The sequence below is a fragment of the Stegodyphus dumicola genome, chromosome X1, assembly GCF_044657685.1.
Source record: "Stegodyphus dumicola isolate Sdum_Otavi_A_Nest chromosome X1, ASM4465768v1".
Taxonomy (NCBI): domain Eukaryota; kingdom Metazoa; phylum Arthropoda; class Arachnida; order Araneae; family Eresidae; genus Stegodyphus; species Stegodyphus dumicola.
In genome coordinates this window covers 194,684,540-194,708,624 of record NC_140780.1, presented here as the reverse complement: position 1 = coordinate 194,708,624, position 24,085 = coordinate 194,684,540, and the positions used below count along the sequence as shown (strand labels likewise).

At 31.8% G+C, this 24,085-nt stretch overlaps 2 long non-coding RNA genes across 2 annotated transcripts in view; both read right to left on the bottom strand.

Moving 5' to 3' along the window:
- LOC146993383 (uncharacterized) overlaps nt 1-24,085 on the bottom strand; it is a 295,011-nt gene that overhangs the window by 141,897 nt on the left and 129,029 nt on the right. The window lies entirely within an intron of this gene.
- On the bottom strand, nt 11,960-16,812 carry LOC146993384 (uncharacterized). Its single transcript, XR_015038807.1, has 3 exons — nt 16,618-16,812; nt 13,189-13,280; nt 11,960-12,319 (listed from the first exon to the last, which is right to left on the bottom strand). It is a non-coding gene; the product is annotated as an uncharacterized LOC146993384 (long non-coding RNA).

Sequence of the window (24,085 nt, the reverse complement as noted above, 5' to 3'; positions counted from 1 at the left end):
ACGTGTTCCTACGTATACATAAATTCGTTACAAGAAGTTAGCTAAACGAACTATTTGAAAACTTTGAATCTTTAAAAGCTTGAAATGTTAGCATTAATGAAAGAGTTCTGATAAGGAGAGCTCAGTGATAAAATCACTGGTTTTCTAGTGTAAGCGTCCGCGTCCGGGATACGACTTCCCAAGTATGTTCTTTTACAAAAGGCTTCTAACAAAGTTTTGCACGTAGAAGTAGGTAGCATAAAGTTGAGAATTTCGTATGTCTTGGAAAATAATTCGTTACAAATGAAATTTGCTTTAAAAAATATTCCTTTCTATGTATTGTAAAGCAGTTTCATAAAAATAAAACTCCCCTTAAGTTACTGTTCGAAAAACAGAGCTTTATTTTACTGCTTAACATTTATTGATCGCGATCAAAAAGAAATGTGTTTAAGTCTTTTTGTTGTTATAAATATTCATTTTTTGTTCTGTAACAAAATGTATCTTTTGTATTAGATGTGTAGCAATAATTCTAAGTTGAAGATTATTAAATTGAGAAATAAATAAATGCTACTATGGAGTAAGGAGAGGATATAATTTGTAAAGAAAGTATATGTATAACGCGTTTAACAATTAATTTTAAAAACGAAATATATTTGTATAGTAAATAATTGCTATCACTCCATCTGCGAATACAAATGATTAATTTGTTATGGGTAGTAAAACGTTTTTTATATCAATAAAGTTTAATCTATCAAATAATATTATAGAAATAAAGACAGATGGATTATTGAAAATTCTTGCAAATGGTATTTACACACCCTGTGTTATCTAGCAAATGCATTATTAAAAATGAAATTTTTTATAAATCAAATTTTTCGTCTGAACAATAAAATTTAAAGGTCTTATTAGGCGAATGATAAAAAAATATTAGTAGATTTTTCTGTATATTTCTCAAGTTATTTATTTCAATCTTTGTATTAGTAAGCTGTCGTATGGATCTGGAGAAATACTAATAACTCTTTGATGCTCTCCTTTCATGGTTAAAATCCCATGGTTAGTGAAACACAAATTAATAAAGAATATTTCTTTCTTAAAGCATTCTTTGAAAAGTAGTTTCAGAAATACAAGCTAAGATAGTTTTTAGTAGCTGTACTGTGTCTCAATGATTGAAAGCCTTGAACCAGATTTTTTTATTTATACTGATTTCGCTTGATCACACACACACACACACACATATATATATATATATACATTCATAACTCCTTCATATGGAAACTTTGAGCCGCTTTACCCTCTCTTCCTTAGTCGTTATGCCTTTTCAGCTTTTGGGAATTAATATCCAAATTAGTGAGATGCCAAAAAAAGAAAAAAATGAGACAAGTCCTTCATGCATCTCATTTGGAGCCGGAATAACAAACAGTCGGTACCTCTTTTAAAAATTTAGGGACGAAAAATGAGGGACGGTTCTGCTGTAAATATTCCCTGATATGGAGATGAAGAGGGGCTGCAAAGAGGGGGCGGGGAGAGCTCCAAGAAATGAGAGGGGAGGGACTGGGGAGGTTGGATTTTGGCCACAGCTGTGATGACGTCAACGAATGAGAAGGGAAGCGTTAGAGCAAGGGATGCTAAGAGGCAAGAGAAAGATGCTGCAGATAAAATAAAGGAAATAGAACAACAAGAGTCGAACGGCAAGCTGCTGCAGGTTCGGTTTCAGCTTTCGGGATGGGGTGGGCTTCTTCTAACTGGAACTAGCAACAGTGTTTGCAGCACGTGCATTTTGGGCCAGACAAAAATTCTTCTTTGCTTTTTTGTACCAGGCACTTCCCCTTTCCTTTCCCCACCCGTCTTTTTCCGCCTTTCCCCACTGACGCCAGATGGCAAGGAAGGCAATGTTGGCACGAAGAAGCTTGGGATATTGGATGGGGTATGGGGACGAGAAGATGAGACTTTTTTTCCCCCTGCATTCCTTTCTATCCTTATTTGTCAACTGGAACTGTCACATATTTCGCAATATATCATGGAAGGTTTTATGAACAAAATTGTCCTTTCTGTTTCGAATACCTCATGACAGCTGTCTTCCAAAACTATATAGAACTTCTTAATGCATAATAAAAAATATATATTAAAATACACTATGCGCTAAATTAAATCAAGAAAACTTTCTGATTATATTCTTTGAGAAACAGGACAACAACTTATTGGATGCATAAATAACTCTAAACTTTCTACTCATGCACACGCACGAACTTCCAATTTCAGCTAAATGATGAGATAAACAAAATAATATTATATCTTTTAGTGTTCTGAACAAGATAGCTTTACTTTGAATTTCTATGAGATGATAAGCGAAATTTGTTAACATTGCTCATAAAATTAATATAGACCTATTAATTCTTAGAAATAGGCTCTGATTTGGATTTTATTAACTAAGAGCTAACAACATTTGAAAATGTTTTCATGCCACCGCTTGCTAATATATATTGTTTAAAAGTTCCATTAAATAAAATCAATCCGATTCTATAAATGATCCAAAATCTAGCTTAGAATTTTGAAATACGATCAGTGCCGAAAACATGCTGCATTATAGATGATCATGACATTTTTTCACAACCATTTAAGAAGTTTAAGAATGCCTTGAAGATCAATCATAAGCATTTAAATTCTGACGGGGCAAAATTTGCACCGATCATTATAAGTATCATAATTAAGCTTAATGAATAATTTTATAAGCAAAATAAAGAGATAATAATAAATATAAATTTTAATGCACACTTGAAACCTTAGAAATTCTCTTGCAGATCTGGATAAATGAGGAAAATGCATATGCTTCTTTACAGAGATCTTTCTTTTTATTTAGATGCTATTCACACAAGCACACGTGAAAACACATACCAAAAGAAAATTGCAAGAAAGAACTTTTTTATGGCATTAATATATTTTTTAAGAATTTGGAGATAAACAAATAAAGAGAAATGATAAATTTTGCAATTCTACAACGAGTTATTGTGAGTAACTGAAAGCAACGAAGAGCAAACTTTGGTTCGTAAGTTAACCAAAGCTTTACCAAAGTGACCGAAGTTGGGTCACTTTACTACTTCAGCTTTGTATCTGAAAGAAAAATAATGCTATTTTTCTTTTAATAAGCTTATAGTTTTATTTTTTAATGAAAGAAAATAGCGTAAGCAAAGATATCATTAACGTAAGACTGTTCTTCTGTTTATCTATAGGCTACATTCCAATATATAACACTATTTGATGATATGCTTGATTCTGATGGTTAATTTCGTAAATGTAGTTTTAGGCAAATAAATAACAAATCATTGTTTTTTTTCTGATCTTGATTTTAAGAGAAAGTTACAGAAAATATTTACACAGTACAGGCATTCATTAGCTTCAGCTCCATTTTTAATAAACTCGCTTAATGTATTTGTTCCCAAAAAAGTCCTCAGCTTTCATGCCTTTATTCCAACCCAAAATAACCAAAATATGAATGCAGCGTCCCGGGAAGAATGCAAAGATAGAGGGGGAAGAATTACCCTGTATATTCAGTCTTGCCTCCGCTGTGGCCGTGACGTTTGCAAGAAAAGCACTTTCCGAAAGGGTTTCGATGCAGTAAGCGAAAAGAACGAAAAGTGACTTGTCGCTTAGCAACAACATTTGTTATTTCTCCAGCATTTCTTTTCTTACTATGTCTTTATTTACGGGGTATTAAGCTTTTCTATTTATTTAAGATAGCATGAGCAATATTTATGAAAATTAGAAACAAGCCTCTATATGTGTTTGCTTTTATTGTTTGTATTCCAATGCGTATAAACAAGCAAATCGATAACTAAATAAATATACTGATCTAAAATCTGCATTAATGCATATTTCAAATATATGTTTACTTGCACAAACTCAAACTTGCATATTCGTTTTCACATAAAGACATCGCATATATATGTGCAGAACAAACATGGGTAATTATGCAAGCACATTCTGCCATGGATAACTTTTTATGCCTAAATATATTTGATTATCTATAAATAATAGCATATCAGACTTAAGCACATGCATGTGTATGCATATATATGCACACATTACGCAGTAAGAACGTGACGTTATTGGCTTGCTTACTCAAAGCGAAACAAGCAAGTATTATCTGCTTTAGCTCCAATCCAATTTTGACCAAGAACATCCCAAGGAATGTAGCTAGGGAAAGATAATTACATATATGCTCCTTTTTCAAAAGCCAGACGTATCTATATATGTGAATGTATTTGCAGACATACACTGTAAACACCCAGAGATATTATGTCAGAATCAAGAAAAGGAAAAGTCAGAGTGATTGCTCATTTTTTTTCTGTGTTAATTTAACAGCGGGCATTTAGCAATCCTTTGACGACCTCAGGTAATATTACTTATCACGGCAAAATATTCGAAGATTATAAATGCCTTTCTGGGAAATTTTGTGAGCGAAACATGTTCGTATTTGCATGGCCAGAAAGATGCCATACAGCAGCCTATTCAGTTGCTAGGAACCAACCCCAGGACAAATTACCAGTGCTTTTATCCTGTCAGCCGTTCTTCAGAATAGTGGTTAATGCCGTTAACTGCGATACTGATGGGCGCGGTTTCGCATTCCAGAGAAGGCGTATTTGCATGCGTATAGAGTCTATATGGCAAGAGGGCACTCCAAATAAACGGTGAGCCGAAGCGTCAAAAATAAATGATGAGTCTTCTCTAGTGGTTGGTTTTAGGGGAAGAGGGGTGGGACCATACTTCAGGAGATTCTACATTAAAAGTAAGGAAGTGTTATCTGTATAGCAGTTAGAAAGGCCTGGCGACACCTAATGTACTTGCGGGGAATGTACAGTTGCCGGCCTTTCTTCAATCTGTATCTGTGGGGTGATGTGGCACTTGCGCTTATGGCACTTCGGAACAAGTGACATTTGCGAACATCATTCCTGAGGGAACATGAAATTCTCTAACACATGTAATCAGCTATGGACGACTTTCGCACAGGCTACCATAAACAACCAATCAGCCTTATAATTTAATGACATGATTTTTTCTTAATCCTTATGATTTCATGACATGATTTTTTAAAATTCTTGTCCAGTCTTGCTTGATGGTTGTTCTGAGCATTGTTTAAATCATTTACGTTGCCAGACCAAAACTTTGATGAAGTGCAAAAGGAAATTACAAATGCTTTCAAGATATATTTAAGGGGTGAGATACATTTAATTAGACCATCTAATTGAAAACTGTTTTTATGTTTTCATATTAAAATTTGATTTCTTACAAGCAAAACATATATAAAGCAAGGCCCATGTAAAAATTCGCTGTAGAACCGAGGTTATAGTAAAAAAAAAAAAAAAATGCTAAATTTTTGCGATTCAACAAACCAGATGATTTCTTTATATCTGCATTTTAACAAATATCTCAAATTAAATCCTCGAATTATGTACATTAAATGTTTCTGCATACAATCTTACACAAATACATAGTTACAGATGATAGAAAAGTTAACACTTTACCATATATGTCTACATAACTATTAATTTAAGAAAGCAATGTGCTCAAAGCTTTTCAAGGTAGTTTCATTTTCCAATTAAGATTTCACAAAAATGCGATTTTCCTGCCTGCGTGCATGGTCTCCCTGAACCTTTTGTTTAGAATTTTAAGAAATTTTTACTCATTATGTGAACCTTATATGTGTTTAAAATGGCAATTATGTTTTTGAACTAAAACCTTGTAGAGTCATTACGTTTTTCGAAGCAGGAGACATGAAAAATGGTGAAAAATGAGCAATGCCGTTGCCAGGACTCAAACCTAGACCTCTCGAATACGCCCGAGCGTGCTAACCGTTACACCACGAAGGCATACTAGAAGTAGGGAGAAATACCTTGTATACTCCACGTTTTAAAGGGCAACTGGGGACTAGGGGACCCAATCGGCAAATCCTTGGTGGTGGAGAATCATCATCCACCACCTTTTAGTTCAGGCGCCACTGTAGAGTCATTAGGTTATTTTGAACTAGGATACGTGAAAAATGAGCAATGCCCAAGCCTAGTCTAGAACCTTTGACCTCTCGATAGACGCCGAGTGCTCTGACCATTACACCATGAAGGCATGCTAAGAAGGCGGGAGAAATATCTTATAAACGTTTAAAATTATGATAAAATTTGAAATCATATGAAAGTTTCAATTACTCAGTTTCATGGTCTCGATTAAATTTATGGTAATTATATAAACAATAATGTTTATGTATATAAATATACATACTTATAACTCTAATTTATAAGTGCATTTTTATATTTATTTATTAAAAAATAATACGTATTTACAGGATTTGATGTAATTATATTGTTACGGATTTGGCATTTAAATAGCGAACGTTAGTTGAAATATAAGTTAACTTGTTTTTATTCCCCGTGCAGTGCAGCGCGTGACGAATATTAAAGGAAAGCCAAGCCGGAAAAATTTAAAATACAAGAGCACGTGCATTTTAACTTTTAATAAATAAATATCTCTTCTTGTTTTACAGAAAATTCCAGAAAATCCTCGCACGCGATTTAAAATCTTATAAAAAGGAAGAAAACCTCTCAATTCAGTCAGTTAGTTTGTTGTTGTTATTTAGTTAGTTGTTGTTTTAAGAGTTTGTTTAGAAAACTGCTCTTGTTGACTGTAGTGAATTCGCGGATTAGCTTTCTGTAGCTATTTTGAATTAAGTTCTCTTGAACGTTTAAATAGTTAAAATATAACTACTGTGAGATATTGTAATACTTCACGAATATTTGAGGAAATTTAAGCATTTTTGTTGTAATAATAATAAATTCTGTTCATTTTTCATAGGACTTGGTGCATTCATTTCATAACGAACCCGTATGCACGCAACAATTTTTGGTGTCAGAAGTGGGATTTGAATGCCAATAACAAGAGCGATGGAAGAGCAATTAAGGCAGTTGATATTAGCCTTTGCTACATTTAAAGAAGAGGTAAAAACAGTGTTAAAAAGGAGATTAAATCTGTTAAAGAGGAGATGGAATCTAGTCAGGAAAAGATTGAAGCAGGACAACCAAAGATTGAAGCAGGACAAGAAATGATTGAAACAGGACAAGAAGAGAGGAAAAGAGAAATTACCAAATAAATCTGGAGCTATGGAAGGCAGAATAGACGCGCTTGAAAATAAAGTTGGACAAATTGAAGAAAACGTTTCTTCTGTTAAAGAACAAATAGCAGAGAGAGTTTCGGCCGTAGAACAACAAATCGATTACAGAGTTTCTTCTGTAAAACATTAAATAAAAGATAGAGTTTTTGCTATGGAGCAACGAATAGAAGGAAGAGTTTCCGCTGTGGACCAAAGAATAGAAGGAAGAGTTTCTGCCGTCCAACAACAAATTGATGACAGGGTTTCTGCTGCCGTCGCCAAAGAAGTTGACAGCCTAGAGAAATGCATAGCAACAGCAGGAAACAATTCTGAAGGTTTTAAATTTCTATCTATGCTTGCTCGTCCCTCTCTGAAGCTATCCACTTATGATGGGAAGACCTCCTGGCAAGTGTATAAGACACAACTTTCAATAGTGGCGGAAGCGAACGGATGGGATTCCCAAACTAAGGCCTGTCATCTCGCCGCTTCTTTGAGAGACGTAGCGGATATTCTTCAGACTCTTCTCCGAAACCAAAGGATAGATTTCGAAGCTCTGTCCGGCGTATTGGAGCTGCGATTTGGAAAGAAATGTTTGAAAGATTACAGAAGGCTTCAGTTAAAATCCCGTCAACAGAAGCCCACCGAATCACTCCAGGAGCTTACCATGGAAGTTGAAAGGCTGTCCCACCTCGCCTTTACGGAGTGCCCGAGAGAAACGAGGGAAATTCTGTCCCTGCAGTATTTTATCGATGGCATCCGGGATCCCGAAATACATAGAAGGCTCTACAAATGGCGGATGTTAAAGATCTGAAAAGTGCTCTAGTGTACGCCATGAAATTCGAGGCAGCTCAGCAAGCAACTCGTAGAGATCGCTACTCAGTCACAACTGTGCGAGTTCACGAGCCAGTGGATCAATTGATAGTTCGTTTAGATGATTTAGTCAGAGAAGTCAATGCATTGATACGGAGTAGGAGGGAGAACAAAGTGGCTCTAAGATGTTGGAAATGTGGTATTGCAGGGCACATACGACGGCATTGCAGAACACCCCAGGGCACGGATAATTAAGCGGATAATGCCTTGAGACGGAATACTGTTGAGAAGAAACCAACCCTAAAGTGCTGTAACTGCGGTGTTGAGTGTTGAAGGCTACATACGAAGGAACTGCAGAACTCCCCAGAGCACCGAAAATAAGAGAGGCGGGTTAAACGGACAATTAAATGCCATGAGACGGAAAAGGATTGACAAGAAACTAAAGTGCTGGAACTGTGGAGCTGAAGGTCACGTACGAAAGAATTGCAGAACACCACTGGGTACGACAATTGAGACCATTTCTCAGCAACGACGCAGGAAACAAATTAATGACCATATCAAGGAGCGAAGGTTGCCAGAGAATGAAAAACCTTGTTTTAAAGCGCTCAAGATTTCTACAGTGAGTGGCAACAGTAAGGGACTGCCCATCAATGGGCATATCGATGGAGTTCCTTGCAATATGACCATTAACACAGGAGCTAATGTTACCATCATAAGGAAAGAATTAGCTGAACAGTTTTAAGATGGACTTATTTGGACGCCCTCCTGTGTTACCCTTCAGACTGCGTCTGGTGATAAGATCGACATAGCTAGGAAGTTAGTTCCGTTCCGTACGAGAGTGAGTCAACTTGGCAACGAAGAATGTGTAGACCAGATACGACACAAGAGCTATTGGACATCAATTCCAGGAAGGATGGTGTGGTATTAAGGTGTGGCTGTGGAACGAGAAAGATTCGACGAAAAAGACTCAAGCCTAAATTACAGTCACCTTGGGATGGTCCGTACACAGTCCTAAACAGGCTGAATGACGTCGTGGTTTGGATCCGTAAGTACGTAGTCTAAATAATTGTAAATAGTAAAAGACCATGGTCCTTTTTGTTTCTAAATGTGTATTTGATTTGGCTTGTATTTAGTAGTTGATTTGTATTTAGTAGTTGATTTGTATTTAGTAGTTGATTTGTATTTAGTAGTTGATTTGTATTAAGTAGTTGATTTGTATTTAGTAGTTGATTTGTATTTAGTAGTTGATTTGTTTAAGTTAGTTATTGCATTTATTGTTTTTGTTTGTTATTGTAATGCAGTGTTTATTATTACATTTATGCCTTAGTTGTAAGTTTGGTTTCCTGTCTAGGGATTGTACTACCTGGGACGTGCAGTCCTTGGGAAGGGGGCAGTGTTACGGATTTGTATTTAAATAGCTAATGTTAGTTGAATTATAAATTAACTGGTCTTGTTGACTGTAGCGAATTCGCGGATTAGCTTTCTGCATCTGTTTTGAATTAAGTTCTCTTTGTTATTGTAATGCAGTGTTTATTATTACATTTATGCCTTAGTTGTAAGTTTGGTTTCCTGTCTAGGGATTGTAGTACCTGGGACGTGCAGTCCTTGGGAAGGGGCAGTGTTACAGATTTGGTATTTAAATAGCTAATGTTAGTTGAATTATAAATTAACTGGTCTTGTTGACTGTAGCGAATTCGCGGATTAGCTTTCTGCATCTGTTTTGAATTAAGTTCTCTTGAACGTTTGAGTAGTTAAAATATAACTACTGTGAGGATATTGTAATACTGCACGAATATCTGAGGAAAATTTAAGCATTTTTGTTGTGATAATAATAAATTCTGTTCATTTTTCATCGGATTTGTGTATTCATTTCATAACAAACCTGTACACTCTAAATTCGAAAGAGTCCTATCCGACTCTAAAGGAGTGATATCCCACCTCCCTCTAATGCCAAAATGGCACCAACCTCGAAGGAGCGATATTTCACTCTAGTAAAAAGCGGTCCCTTTTCACACAAAAACAGGAGTGACTCTTTCTTCGTTCGCTCTTCTTCGATAGTCAGATATCGCCCGATATTCGGGTGAAACCACACACATTACAAGGAGTTATAATAATAGTAATAGTCTGCTCACTCCTTGATGGTGCGATTTTTATATAATTATTTTATAGGCAAACTGAAAATTGGTATTTGCTATGTAAACTTTATAGCTGATGTATTGTTTTAGATGTCTGGTTAATATTATCTCTTGAAAAGAATATTTTACACTACTTTTTAACATGCTATTGTGATTTTAATTATCTGATATATACATCTGTTTTAGATTTGCTACCTATGTACTTACTTAAACATTTATTGGTGATGAGATTTCTTTCCAGATCTAACGAAATATACATATAAAAAATTACATCCATATTAAAATATTGGAAATTCGGTGTAGTTAACATTCTGAAATACTTAACACTATCACTTTCTCACAGAATATATTTTATTTTACAGAAACATGGCTTTTGCCTTTATGTGTAGTAAGCAATAAAAATAAGAACGTCAATGCAACTTATATATAAAAACTGGATTATGAATCAAAGTAGACCATCACTGAAATAAAAAAACTCAGTTTAAAGACAATTATATCTTCATTGTTTAGACATATAGTTTTTCTTTCCAAATCTAACGAAATATACATATAAAATAATTACATCCATATTAAAATATTGGAAATTCGGTGTAGTTAACATTCTGAAATACTTAACACTATCACTTCCTCACAGTACTTCTGATGTGAAATTACTTTGAACTCACAGAATATATTTTATTTTACAGAAACATGGCTTTTACCTTTATGTGTAGTAAGCAATAAAAATAAGAACGTCAATGCAACTTATATATAAAAACTGGAATAGCAAGATATTCGCAATGAAAAACTTAGTTTTTGAATAAAAAATAAGGTTTTTCAGGTACTTAAAACTTTGAATAAATATTTCAGATATTTTCAAAATTTGATTTGAGAGATCAAAAAATGCTTAGTTTCATAAAAGAAATTTAAAAAAATCATTTTAGATGAATCATATATATATATAGTGATATACATTCTAAATTTTGTATACATATTTTAATTTAAAAAAGCAAATTATGCTTATTCACAAGATTTGGGCACGTAATCATGTAAATTGTAAGCTAAATTTTCCATTAAATAATCATACTAGTTGGAAAAGTAATTTATTAAAAATAGTTCTTGACAAATTTTATAATGAAAATTTGAATGTGTTAGAACAGCTGATCATATATATATCTGTCAGTAAACCTGTATCATAATCTGATAGATTTAACTTCTTAAAATGCTACTTATAAGTGAATATATTAATACAATTTGTGAATTGATGTTACTAGTAGTTTGTCTACTTGAGTATAATATGCATAAAAAATCGAATAATAAATTTTAATATACATTGAAGTAAGAAACAAATGCGAATTTAATTTCCCTTACATGAAAATTATTCAGCTTTATTTTCAATGTATGAGATTCAGAAAATAAGTAACCATAAAACACTCTCATGCTATTGTTTTTAGCTTCATATATTGCACAAAATATTGCAAAAGAAATGTTTCTATTTCTTATTACATAATTATGAAGAGCTTAAAATTAATTATTACCCCAAATTATGAATAAAGTCTAAAATCTTCAGTTAGCTTGTTATGCTTTCTATTTTTGAGAAGTTATATGCATACAAATTCCTATACATTAATCATTACAGGTGAATAAATGCTTACATATACTTTTAGACTATAACTTATTTTTATATATGCTAATTCCAAGTCTCATTTGGGAAAAATAAAGTAAATTTTAAAGTGAAATAATATGGATTATAGCTCACATGTGTAAGCTAAAAATTCATTTTTCATAATTCTGCTGAAAATTATGTATTTCATTTTTTGATTAAATCCGAATAGGAATCATTACCATAACTGCAGAATTATAATAATTTCAATGAACGAAGTATTTTAAATATAAGTGAAAACAAGCAATGCATGAAAAACTCTTTATTAGGAAATATATGTACAAATATGACAATAAAATGACATTAAAAACATGAAATGTAATGCATGTACAAAATGCAATAAATTCACACTCAAACATGTATTTAAAGAGTCCACACAAGCTCTAGGAGTGCTGACATTATACAAAAGGCTTGCAACAAAATTATAAAAATTTGTTGATGTATGTGCATATTGAACGCTAAATACAAAATTAGTTAAAATAGAATGTCAAATGCCTTCATGGCATGATTTGGGCATGCTATTAAGTGATTTACTGCTTTAATACAGAATGAACTTGTAATACCAACTATAATGAGCTGTTTATTCTGAGCTGGTCCAAGAGATTCCATGTCTTCTATTCCCTGAAAATAAATTTCTTTATTAAGAATACATCCATTACCTATTTATTAGGACAAGTCAAATACCAATGAGCCATACTAGAAAGTTTATCTTTCCAATTAAAAAATATCGCCAGAAAATTTTTTCTTCTTTCAAAAATAAGTAATTCCTAGTAATTTTATTCACATAGAGGTCTTTTGCTTTTAGTTTCTGTAAAAATGCAGTATAAATACATATAGGAATATGTAAATATTATATTGATGCAAATATAGAATAGGATAGTCTATTTGTGCGTTGCTTCTTAATGAAAAATGTAATAAATAATGTACATAAAAATGTAAAAAGAACAAACTATATGGAGACTTAGTCTGTCTTTTCCTTATGAAAACAAGTATCATCCCTTCATAATAAACTATTGTTGTTCATAATAAACTATTGTTATTGTAAAGATGTTTGTTCTTGATTTCATGATCGCTATAGTCTGGCTGGAAGTGTATATTTTGAATTTCACCTTGAAGCAATTTTTCCATCACTTTACAAGTTAAAAATAAAAATCTATGTTCACTGTATATACATGCATATATATGATTAGTGTCATGCTTTAGATTTAGATCATATAAAGGCATCACACATATTACAAACCATCTTATTCTCTCGAAATATTTGCTAGTATGTAGGTGACATTCAAATCAATGCAATTCCAATTCTACAGAAATTAGCTAAATGACCATGCATCATCTGTGGGTACAATAGTCGAAAGCAGCCTGAGAAGATGAATTTTAGCCACATGAGGCCAAATACATTCACTGTTGTAAAATGGCTCATTTTAATATAATATGCCCTCTTAAAATGAAAGTTAGTGCAAAGCATATCAAAATTCCTCAATACTTACATTTAGCAAATATTAGAAGTGCAGAATTCGGAATTTTTTTTTTTTTTTTTCAAATAACAGCCTGATGCTAAAATACTTGCTTTGCCTTTACCCTACAAAAATAAAAATAAAAGTATATATAAAAGACATATACTGGATAAAAATTGCATGTGAAATGTAATAATTAATTGAAACTATATAAATATCACACATGAACCTTTCAAGATAGAATATGTAGCAAATTTCAAAGGATATGCAGCTCAGCTCACATACATATAGTATCAATAGCTTATTTACATATACATACACTGAAAACTAAAAATATTATTCTATGAAAAGAATTTTATAGCTAAGCATATGAAATTATTTTTTATGCATAGACTTATGCCAAATATTTACTCATTAATAATGAATAAAACCTTTGTCCCTCTTTCTTTCCAATAATTTTAGCTGAGCTAAAGTTCTGTGAGCAAAACTAATGCTTTTAGGTCATCTATATATATATATATATATATATACATGTTTATTACATAATGATTACAAAAATATCATTAAAAAGGCCTTTGGCACTAGAGGCACATGCATTTACAGCTTACCTTTACAAGCCAGAAGAAAAAAACTATAAGCCATTTAAGAAGAAAGACCAATGTGAGTAATAGATGCAAAATTACTTTACTCTAGGTAATTAAAAAGTAAACAAAGTTTTAAAGTATTCTATCATTTATAATCCTAATTAAATTCTATCATTTATAATCCTAGTTAAATTTTTAAAGATTTTTACCACTGAAATCAGCAATACTTAGTACCAGAAGATCAGGGCGTTTTGTTTCCACATATTTCAAAATTCTTGGGACATAAAAAGATGAAAACTGTTTTTTAAATGTCTATCATTAGAAATTGTTTCACTTTCGATATAATTTCTTACATGGCTATTAGACAAAACCATTTCAATTGTTTTTATGACTGAAACATACTGAAATGTTTCTTTTACAATTTTGGTTTCAAATTGACCTGTTTTTGTATTCAGAGCTTGATCCAATCTACTGCCAAGCATAATTTCGACAGGTTCGATAAAATTCTGACAGCTTTTCAAAGCCTTTATTTGTCCTTTAGTTGCTGACATGCCATCAAAAATCTGCCTAATGGGAAGGATGCCTCCGTGGAGGTCTTTGTAAGGCAAACTGGTTCGTATACACGTTACACATGGAGAAAAACACAAAAAAGTCCATGCAGCCAGCTCCTTCATGCGATTCAAACTCTGGACCGAACTACCAGTGCTCAGCGACTTTGCCGCTGGTGGGTAATATTTAGGGAATGTGCATTAATGTTCGGAGAAAAAGCATGATATTAAGCATTTGTAAGTAAACAGCCTGTTAAACATGGTATTTAGGGCATATAAATTAAAATGAGCGCAGGGGCGTAGCTAGAGGGGGGAAAGGGGCATCTGTCCCCGGGCGCAGGATCCAAGGGGCGCCAAACTGATGTTACGGCATTTTAGAATTAAATGTTTTCCATCGTTGGCAAGCAGTAGGGGGCGCAAAATCTTCAGTTGTCCCTGGGCGCTGAAAACCCTAGCTACGATTCTGAATGAGCATCAAGAAATATAATATTAAGATATGTAAGTAAAATTTACATAAAGTAAATATTAGTTACTGAAATCAATTTGGCCTTCCCCCATTTTCTCAAAATTGTCCCAAAAACTGTTCCGTTAAGAAAATTTTTGGCAACATATTATCTTAGAAGGAAACATTCTTTAAACGCAATTTAATATTTCCTTGACTGTATCTCAACCATTATGCTTAATTTCATGCCGAGACAAGTACTCGAGTATGCAGTTTTGTAAATTTTCTTTGCAAACACTTTAAAATCACTTTTACGAAACATAGCACGGAAATCAGACAAAATAATAATAAATTGAAAAAAAAATGACACATGCAAATAAATTTTGAACAGCAGCGAAAGAAAGCGAGGAGGCCGCAAGAGAATTCTACCAGCTTTGTGCTTTTCCAGCGTTTACATTTACTGGATTCTTTGCGGTAGTGTTTTCGAAGGCAGGTGAAAGGATGGTAACTTTGAACTTCTGCAGTTCAGAATGCAGTTCCAAATACTGATATACATCTGTAAATTTTTTTCATGACTGTTGCAAAAAGAATTTTGCAAAGTACAAATGGATTAAAAAACACCTAAAGACTGAGAAATTGTACCATACTGTCTACAAATCAGCTGATAGAGTAGTAAATCAAACTTTTAGAATACTATTAATGATTTTGTGTATAAGGAAAACAAACAAAATAGTACTTAGAATTAATGTATTAGAATTAATGTTTTATTTCAAAAATAAACCCAGATATTTTGTTTTTATATATATCATTTTGACATTTTATAGACTTTTTATTGTGCACTGAGCGAGGCAGCAAGAACTCTGGCTACACCTCTAACAGTGTTCGCATAACTTAGTTATTGAAAATATAAACAAGCTGTGTTACCTGGGTCTTTAAATCCTATCTAAACCAGAAAATGAATTCATATGAGTTTATTAAAATCAGATTACTTACATTTCTTTCCTACTTTAAAGGACTGTGCATAAGAAAAGGTTTATAAGACTTGTTTGATACAACAATAGCTTTTGCTAATGTAAAAAATTATATTATTTTGAACATTACTTCATCAGATCCTCTCACTCATTTTAATATCACTAGGAGAAGATATAATAACTAATTGAAATGAAAAGGCAATAATCTTGAAAAGTAATAAGTAAATGTCATTAGTTTAACTTTCTAACTATTGAGTTGATGTATATGAATTAATCTATGAATCATTTTAGAATTATCATGTTTAAATTAGTATATATTTCGACAATTTTGAAAGTATGCCTGACAAGTTTTCTTAGGGGGAAATAAATAAATAAAAATAACCCGTCAAATTAGGTTTTCTCCCGCAATAGAAGGGAGGAGAAGCTGTTTTTTAATTGTGCATTTTATTATCTGTTAATAAAATAAGTTAATTTTTTTAAATATGATAGGCGCTGCCACAAATATAAGGCAATATTGCTTAATTTTCATATTATAAAATAAAAATGCATCAAACATTTAGGTTTTATGGCTTACATATAAAAATGTCGTTTTGTTTCAGTTGAAATAAAAAATGTTTAGACATGTACGAATTTTACTATTTAATTAAGTTTGAGAAAAACATGCCTTACATTTTTTAAAAATAAATACTGTTTTTTTTTTTTTTTTTTTTTTTAAATTTTCTTATTTGCATTAAAAGAAATAAACATTTGGTGTACATATTATATATTGGCATATACGTATATTTGTCAGTAAATACATATTTAGCATAAAATAAATACATGTATATAGCATATAAAGTCAACTGAATATCTGGAATTTTCAAAAATCCGGACTAGGTATAGTTTTTAATTTAAAACAGAGTAGAAAATAAAATTACCTTTTAGGACATTAACAGCATCTTCGGGAATTTCTTGCAGTTATAAAAATCTGATAATTTTGAACTATCATGTAATCCCTCCTGAAAAAAAAATATTTTATTGCGCTACAGTTTAAAAAAAAGATAAGAGGCAGATAAATTTGACAATTTGCTGTGGCACAAGTATTAGGAATATAGAACCTATGTAAATGGACAAGGTACTAAAATTTTATGCTTGGTCTTTGACTGAAAATGAATTCTCATTAAATAGTTATCTGCATGAATTACTTGGAATATTTAATAATACAATAGTTTTCAGTTTGTAATCAGAAAATCAAAACTTACTATTTTTTTAAAAATAGCTGGGTTTTTTTTTAGTCCAAAGGGGCAATTCTCCCAGAAGGACTGTTAATTTCGTTTTGGCATTTTGCATCGATTCCCTATATGTTTAATTTCAAGTTGCTGCCACCAAACATTATATTTAAAGAAATTAAATAATGAAGAATCTGCAGGAATGTATGTATGTTTCTCGCATTGTAATAAAACAGCCAACAAAATTTGAATAAGGTAATCTTCCATAGAATATGGGCATGTGGAAGCCCTAATTTGAATTTGAAATTGGTTTTATTATTTGCTTTATTATTTAATATTTTGTAATACGTCAACGAATTTTTGGTTAACAAAGTAAACGATTTCAAAGCGAGCAATGGCAATACTGTACGAGTAAAAAAAAAAAAAAAAAAAAAAAAAAAAAAATATATATATATATATATATATATATTCAGCTCGCGAGACTCTGTATTGGAAATTCTAAAGATATGTTCATTTTAAAATTATTTTGCGATATTGCTGTTGAATGTTTTTATGGTTTAATTTAAGTGCGAAGAACATGATATTTAATAAATAAAGGTAACACACAAAATGTTAAAAAAACGCCCCTTTGGACGTAATTTAAAATCTGAAGCTTTCAGTCTTTTTTAAAGAATGTAAGATTTTTTTAAAATCGTAAACGGAAAGCCGTCTTAGCAGCTTTATTGGCCTCCCGGACTTTTGAATGTTCAATAGGCCTTAGCTACACCTACACTCTCGAGAATAACAACATATTTGCAAAAATATAAGTTTTAGAATGCTGATATGACCCAGTTAGTGCTAGTATTTATATTTTGGAAAAATTCAGCTTTGTAACAGTAAGTGAATTTTATTGTCACAAACTATAAGCAGAATTTATAAAAAATGAAAGTTAAAAATCTTTTAAAAACTACTAGAAGCTGAAAACGATATGACTTCAATAGGAAATTCAGTAAAGTATACGGTTTTTATATCTTCCAATACTACCAAATAATTTACACACTTGTGTTATAAAAAAAATCAAAACTTTAGTATGCATTTTTTTTTTTTCCACCGCTGTTCTATTTGAAATAGGAATGCATGCAAAACTAAATTTAAATAATTAAATTCGATAGGTTTGCGTAAATTGTTCAAAAATAAAAATAATGTTAAGAATTATTTACAAAAAGTACCATCCATACGTACAGCTTTCATTGTGTTAGCAATACATAATAAATAAACTTCGTTACAGTATTACACTCTTAAAGCAAATTTACAGACACCTAAAAAAAAAGAGCAAACTAAAACTACTTTTTATTACATACTTAAATTTTGACACATAAATCTAACTATAATTTATAATAATTAAGATATTTATATTAAGAAATAATTGTATATATATTTTAAAAGCGAACTTACTTTTGGCAAAGGAGCTGTATCCATTATTACGACTGTCCTCGCTTGAAATGGCGCTTAGCCAAAGAACGTTCTTTGGCTTAGCAAATTTGTTTGGTCAGTCTGGGCGGACAATGGCAAGACAGGGGGTCGTCCTGCTCCTTCAATTCACTCCCTTCCCCAAGGTTATTATTGCAAGTGGGAAACATGTTCTGCTACCAAGACAGTAAATTTGCGTTGTTTGACACGAAACGGAGCGAAAACTGCTGTCACCCTCCAAATCCCACTCTGCGAGATTTAGAGTGTACGCACGCAACGATGTATTTAGGTTAAGATTTCTTAAAAAAATTTTGACTAACTGACTAACGCTTACAAATTTTAGAAGTCCTCTTTAATTATGTTAAAAAATAATCAATTTTGGAGTTTGAAATAAAAAATGGAAATTAAACACTATTAATATTTTAGAAAATAAAATTATACTATTGTTAACGTAGGTAATTTTAAAAAATATAATTATGTTGTGTTTAACGTAGGTACACTATTTTTCTATTTTTTAAAACAAATCAATTAAAAATACTGATTTGTCTATGTAATGCTGCACGCAGTACACATAACAATATTATGTGAATGAAAGAAAATGTATTTTAGTTAAAATATTTCAATGTTTCGAAAAAAAATTAGCAACTGCATTATTAAAAGCATCGAAACAAGTGCACAAAATTTCACTCTCTTTTATAAAGATATTAAATAAGCTTAAAAATGTGTTGTATCTTGAGGACGTTTCGTGATTTTAGAGGTACCCGACTTCTTAGAGTATTTATCACTTTTTACACGTTAAAATTTGCATAATATAAACCTTTTATCGAAATCTATATTTTTGCAGTTCAGCAGGCTACGATTTTGGAAAGCAAATTAATAACAGAAGTCGCTGTTCCAAATTGTCGAAAGATAATCAGGAAGATGTTATTTTGCGCGGAACTGCCATTAAATTATACAAACTATTATCACCCATCCAGAAATGAATGCTTCTTATGTGTAACTATACCTGCTTTTTGATTTGTGAGCAAGTGCCTTAAACCACCTGTGAACATGCGCGACTCAAGAGAATAATCTATATTGCGTTTGCTGAGTCTTTTTGCTGTTTTGACTGTCAGTTGAATTTTTTTTCGGGGCCGAGGGAGTTGTAAAAGTTGATAAATTTTCTAAAAGCTTTTGAATACTCAGTTTCTTAACACACAGTGTTTTTTGATGCTATTCTGGAATGATTTGAGTCCCTGGACACTTATTGAATATTATGAGTACAGTTTATTATAACATTGTGTTCTAAGTATTTATTATTTTATTTCTGTCATGTTTTTTTATATGTTCTTTTTGTTACATCCAAACAGATGTTCTCAATTTCTGAATCTCAGCGTGGATTGAGATAATCTCATTATGTCATAAATTCTTATTTTTAATAAATATTGGATGTGAGGTGTACAGTGGGATTTCACGGTGTACCATATTATTTACTATTATTATTATTTACGTGTTCCGAATGGATACTAGCTCGGATCGGCAAAACACGTTGCACATAGGGAAAACCACGAAAACGCCCATGCAGCCAACCAGTAAAGGGATTTGAACCTCGGAGCGAACTAGCATTGTTCAGGGACTTTACCGCTCGGCCACTTTTCTTTGTGAGCTCATATAAGGCTTGCAAACTTGAATTTTTTAAGAGATAGTTAGTATGGAAAGACATTACCAGTTGACCTATGCTACATCGCTGATGTCGTCCTCCATACTTTTACTTGTACTTGATTGTTGAGTTCTACAAAGAGCTAGTTCAGTAATTTTGTAAACGGACGAAAGCAAGGTCTATTTAAAACTGAATGTAATGAATTAAAATATTTAAGTTACATTTTATTAAGAAAATTAAGCGTCTTTGATTAAAGAAACCATATTCAGGGTAACACATTTTATAAATATCTTCTGTTCTTCTTTCGAATATATGTAACTTCTTGTCCTTTACTTACATTCAGATGCAGTATTTAAACAGTTAAGAAAACGTTCAAACTTTTACCTCAATTAATTTTATCAAAGGATCTCTTGAGTCAAATGCTTTACTTTACTAAATAAATATATGCAAAGGCATTATAAAAATCTTTTCAATTTTAAGGAAATTGCTTTCTTTGATATTTCCTTAATTTATTGTAAAAGCATTGCTTAGCCATCTTCAAAGGAACACATATACCTGCGCCAGCGCTCTTTATAATTTTGGAAGCATTAGTAAAATGGTTGTTTTGGTACCTATCGTAGAATGGGAAGTGGCTTCATATTAGGTAGCTGCGTGGCAGCTGGTAGTAGTTGCTTCACTTCAGATAACTTAAATTATCTTAAAACATTGACCCCACGGAACATCTTCGTAAGAGAGAATAAACGAAGTCAGAAATCTGGCAAAAAGGGAGTTGGGGCATGACAGGGATCTATTTCTGATCAAATAATTCCAAGCTTCCTTCTTCAAATAACCTTCGCGCAAAATGCGACAACGTTCCGAATTATTAAAATATATTTTAATTCCGCTTGCACTCCAACATAAACTATGCTTTCCCAGCTGATGTAACTGCGTAATTTTTTCAATATAAAGTATGATAACGTCCTCCAACAGCCAAATTAAATTACTGCAAGTTTCACGCAAATGACATGACTTTTCCGCGAACGTTTTCAACGGAGGTTTATAAGAAAAGTCATTACTTTTTCAAATTTAAAAGTTTTAAAAGTGTTTTACGCATTCTTGCATGCTTTCAAAATTCCAGCCTTAGTTTTATATAATGGAAACTACATTTCATGCAGATTTTGGAGGATAAGCAAAAAATGTAAAAGCAAATATGCTGCTAGACAATTTGTATTTGCCAGGTCTCTAGCCATTTTTAGATCTTGTTTTCCCTTCTGGTCAAAATATTATGTTATCTTTATAATAAAGCTCTGCCGAAATCTGTAGAAATTTAAACGATAAATACATAACGATGAAGTTGTGAATTTGAGCACTTAAAGATATTTTACTTAATTGTTACGCTCTCAGTGTCACCTCACTGAGATTTCCTAGAGCCCGTAATAGGTAATCATCAATATTTTTAACTTTTGCATCCCCTCTAAATTTGCCTATATATTGTCAAAATCAGATTTGATTATTATTTACTGTATTTTGCAGAAAAATCATTAGTCTTGTTATTTGCTTATTCAACAGAACTTGTTTATTAAATTTATTTTTTTATCTATTCAATTGTGTCGTTAATTATTTGGATATCTCATTTAGCTCACCGAAACCTTGTTTTGTTTATTTATTTATGCACATATTTATAGGTTTATTTGCATTTCGTTCTCATCTGGGACGAATTTTAAAAATATTTTTTGAAAAGATTTTATGTTTATGTGTCTATTCGTGGATTTTGAAGTATTTTTTTTAATTAGGATATATACGATGCACTTACTCTTTGGCATAAAATCTGGAAATTAATTATTTCAAAGCAGTTGCAAACCTTAATATAAAAGGAAAAGAAATGGAGTACTTCCATCTCTCTGTCTTCAGTCCTCTCTTCGATTTTATCCTACAGATCTTTAGAACTGAAAAAGAACTCAAGGGATAAGAAGCATTATCGATTCTTGTTATGATCTTTGTCTTTTACCAGTGCCAATATCCAAACACTCTAGACCTTTTCAGCACTTTGAAGGAAGTCCCAGATACCAAAGGGCGCTGAAACCATCGCATTATCACCCCTCACTATTAAACTATCTATCTATCATTTCGATATTTTTTCTCCTCTTCTTTCCTTCGATTTTTAGCCACCCTTTTCTTTTCTTTCCTACTCAGTCCGGCTTTGCTTTGTTTTTGAATGGCAAAAGAATGAAAGGGTAAAAAAATAAATTGAAAAGAAAACTTGGTACCAATAATCATTTGTTCATCGTGAAATCAGTACTCGATTTGAATTATCGGCATTTTTTCTTTCACTCTTTTCCCTTCTCTTTCCTCAGGCCTTTCTTGGCACTTTTCATCTCTTCTCCCCTTTTCTCTTTCTTAAAAACAATGTTCTTTCATCGGTGACGAATGGAAGTGGAGGATCTTTTGAAGCAGAAAACTTTAAAGCACGGAATTTCCAGTAGAATTTCATATTTCTTCTAATGGTGTAGTAGTAACATACGTTTAGATTCTCGTCGAAAAATGTGTCAATTTTTCTGATTTTTTTTTTTACCGAATCAAAAATATTTGAGCCGTGTAACCTATGCTCATCATTCTCTTTCCGCTTAACAGTGAATAATTTTTAGTTTTTCAGTTTCAGTTAATGATTTAAATTTATATTCAGATCAAAGAAGTTTTGTTAATGAATCTTTTCAGTGACATTTTTAATACAGTCTTTAAATATTTTAAACCTGAAAGCAATTATTTGGAACACTCCGATTAGTGTGAATAAGATTAAAGAAACATTTCATTTGGTAGAAAATGAAACAGAATTATATATTTATAACATTTATGATTATGTAGAAAATGTTTGAAATAAAAAAATTTGCAAATTTCAAATCCATAATATTAATGCAAAAAATAATTTATCAACGTATGAAAATAATGTATTACAATATTGCCGTAACAAATAGAAATAAATCAAAATTGACAAACGTCATTTCTGATAGAGCGGCGAACAGTATTGACAGTTGGTTTAAGATTATAAAATATTGTAATTAACTATGTTATTAAAATACGTGTTACAAATTTTAAATGTTAATTTTTTTATTATTATAACTTGCAGGAAACGATTTAAAAATAGATTATTTGTATAATATAATTCTGTGTAGTAAAGGATTACACAGAATTGTTACTGTGTAGTTAAGGATTACACACTTATTAAGATATATTCCGAAGAATGAGAACAGGATCACAGTCAGGCTAGGGAGAAGAAAGCTTATTTGTGCAAACATGAACTTTTCATTACCTTATTAGTTTAATAATAAACAAGGAAATATTCCTCTCGAATCCTATTTGGACAGTTCTGTATTTATTACAATGTACTGTCAATTTAACAAACACACAAATACGTTACCTATAATTCGTTAATGTATATATGTTATGACATTACTTGATATTAATAAAATGTACTGAAAACCAGTTATGGGAGTGTTAATATAGCAAATGGATGATACAACGAAGGCGTTAGAGGAACTTTGCTTTATGCAAAGCAGTTTTCAGTGCTTTTACCTAAGTATGTTTAATTTGTTTAGACAGCCTTAAAAAATTAAATGTAAATGTAGGTAAAACATTTTCATTTCATCATTATAACTACCGTTAAAAAAATTAGGAAAAGCATTTACCCTAAAGAGTCCTTTTTTTTTTACACTCTTCCACTTTATTGTACTTTATTATCATTTTATATGAAGTTAACAGAGTTCTGATGCCATATCATTATGAATAAATGTAACAGTTGAATTTTATCTAATTTAAAAGATCCTATGAGCATATAAAGGATAATGTTTGATAATTTAATTCATTTTCAGGTGACGTTAAAGTTAATTATTGTTCTTTCTTCTACGAGATATTAAACTGTCTTCCATTGTACAGGAAATCAATGGAAATATTTAAAATACGAATTGAAATATTTTTAAACGTCTGTGGAATGTTTATTTTCATCTGATATAATGAAAATCCTTAAAAGAAAATTTGTCTTATGAAAGGCTGCTTCTTGAAAAGCCTATTTTTTTTAAGTTCATCTTTTGATATAAATAAAACTCTTTTTATCGA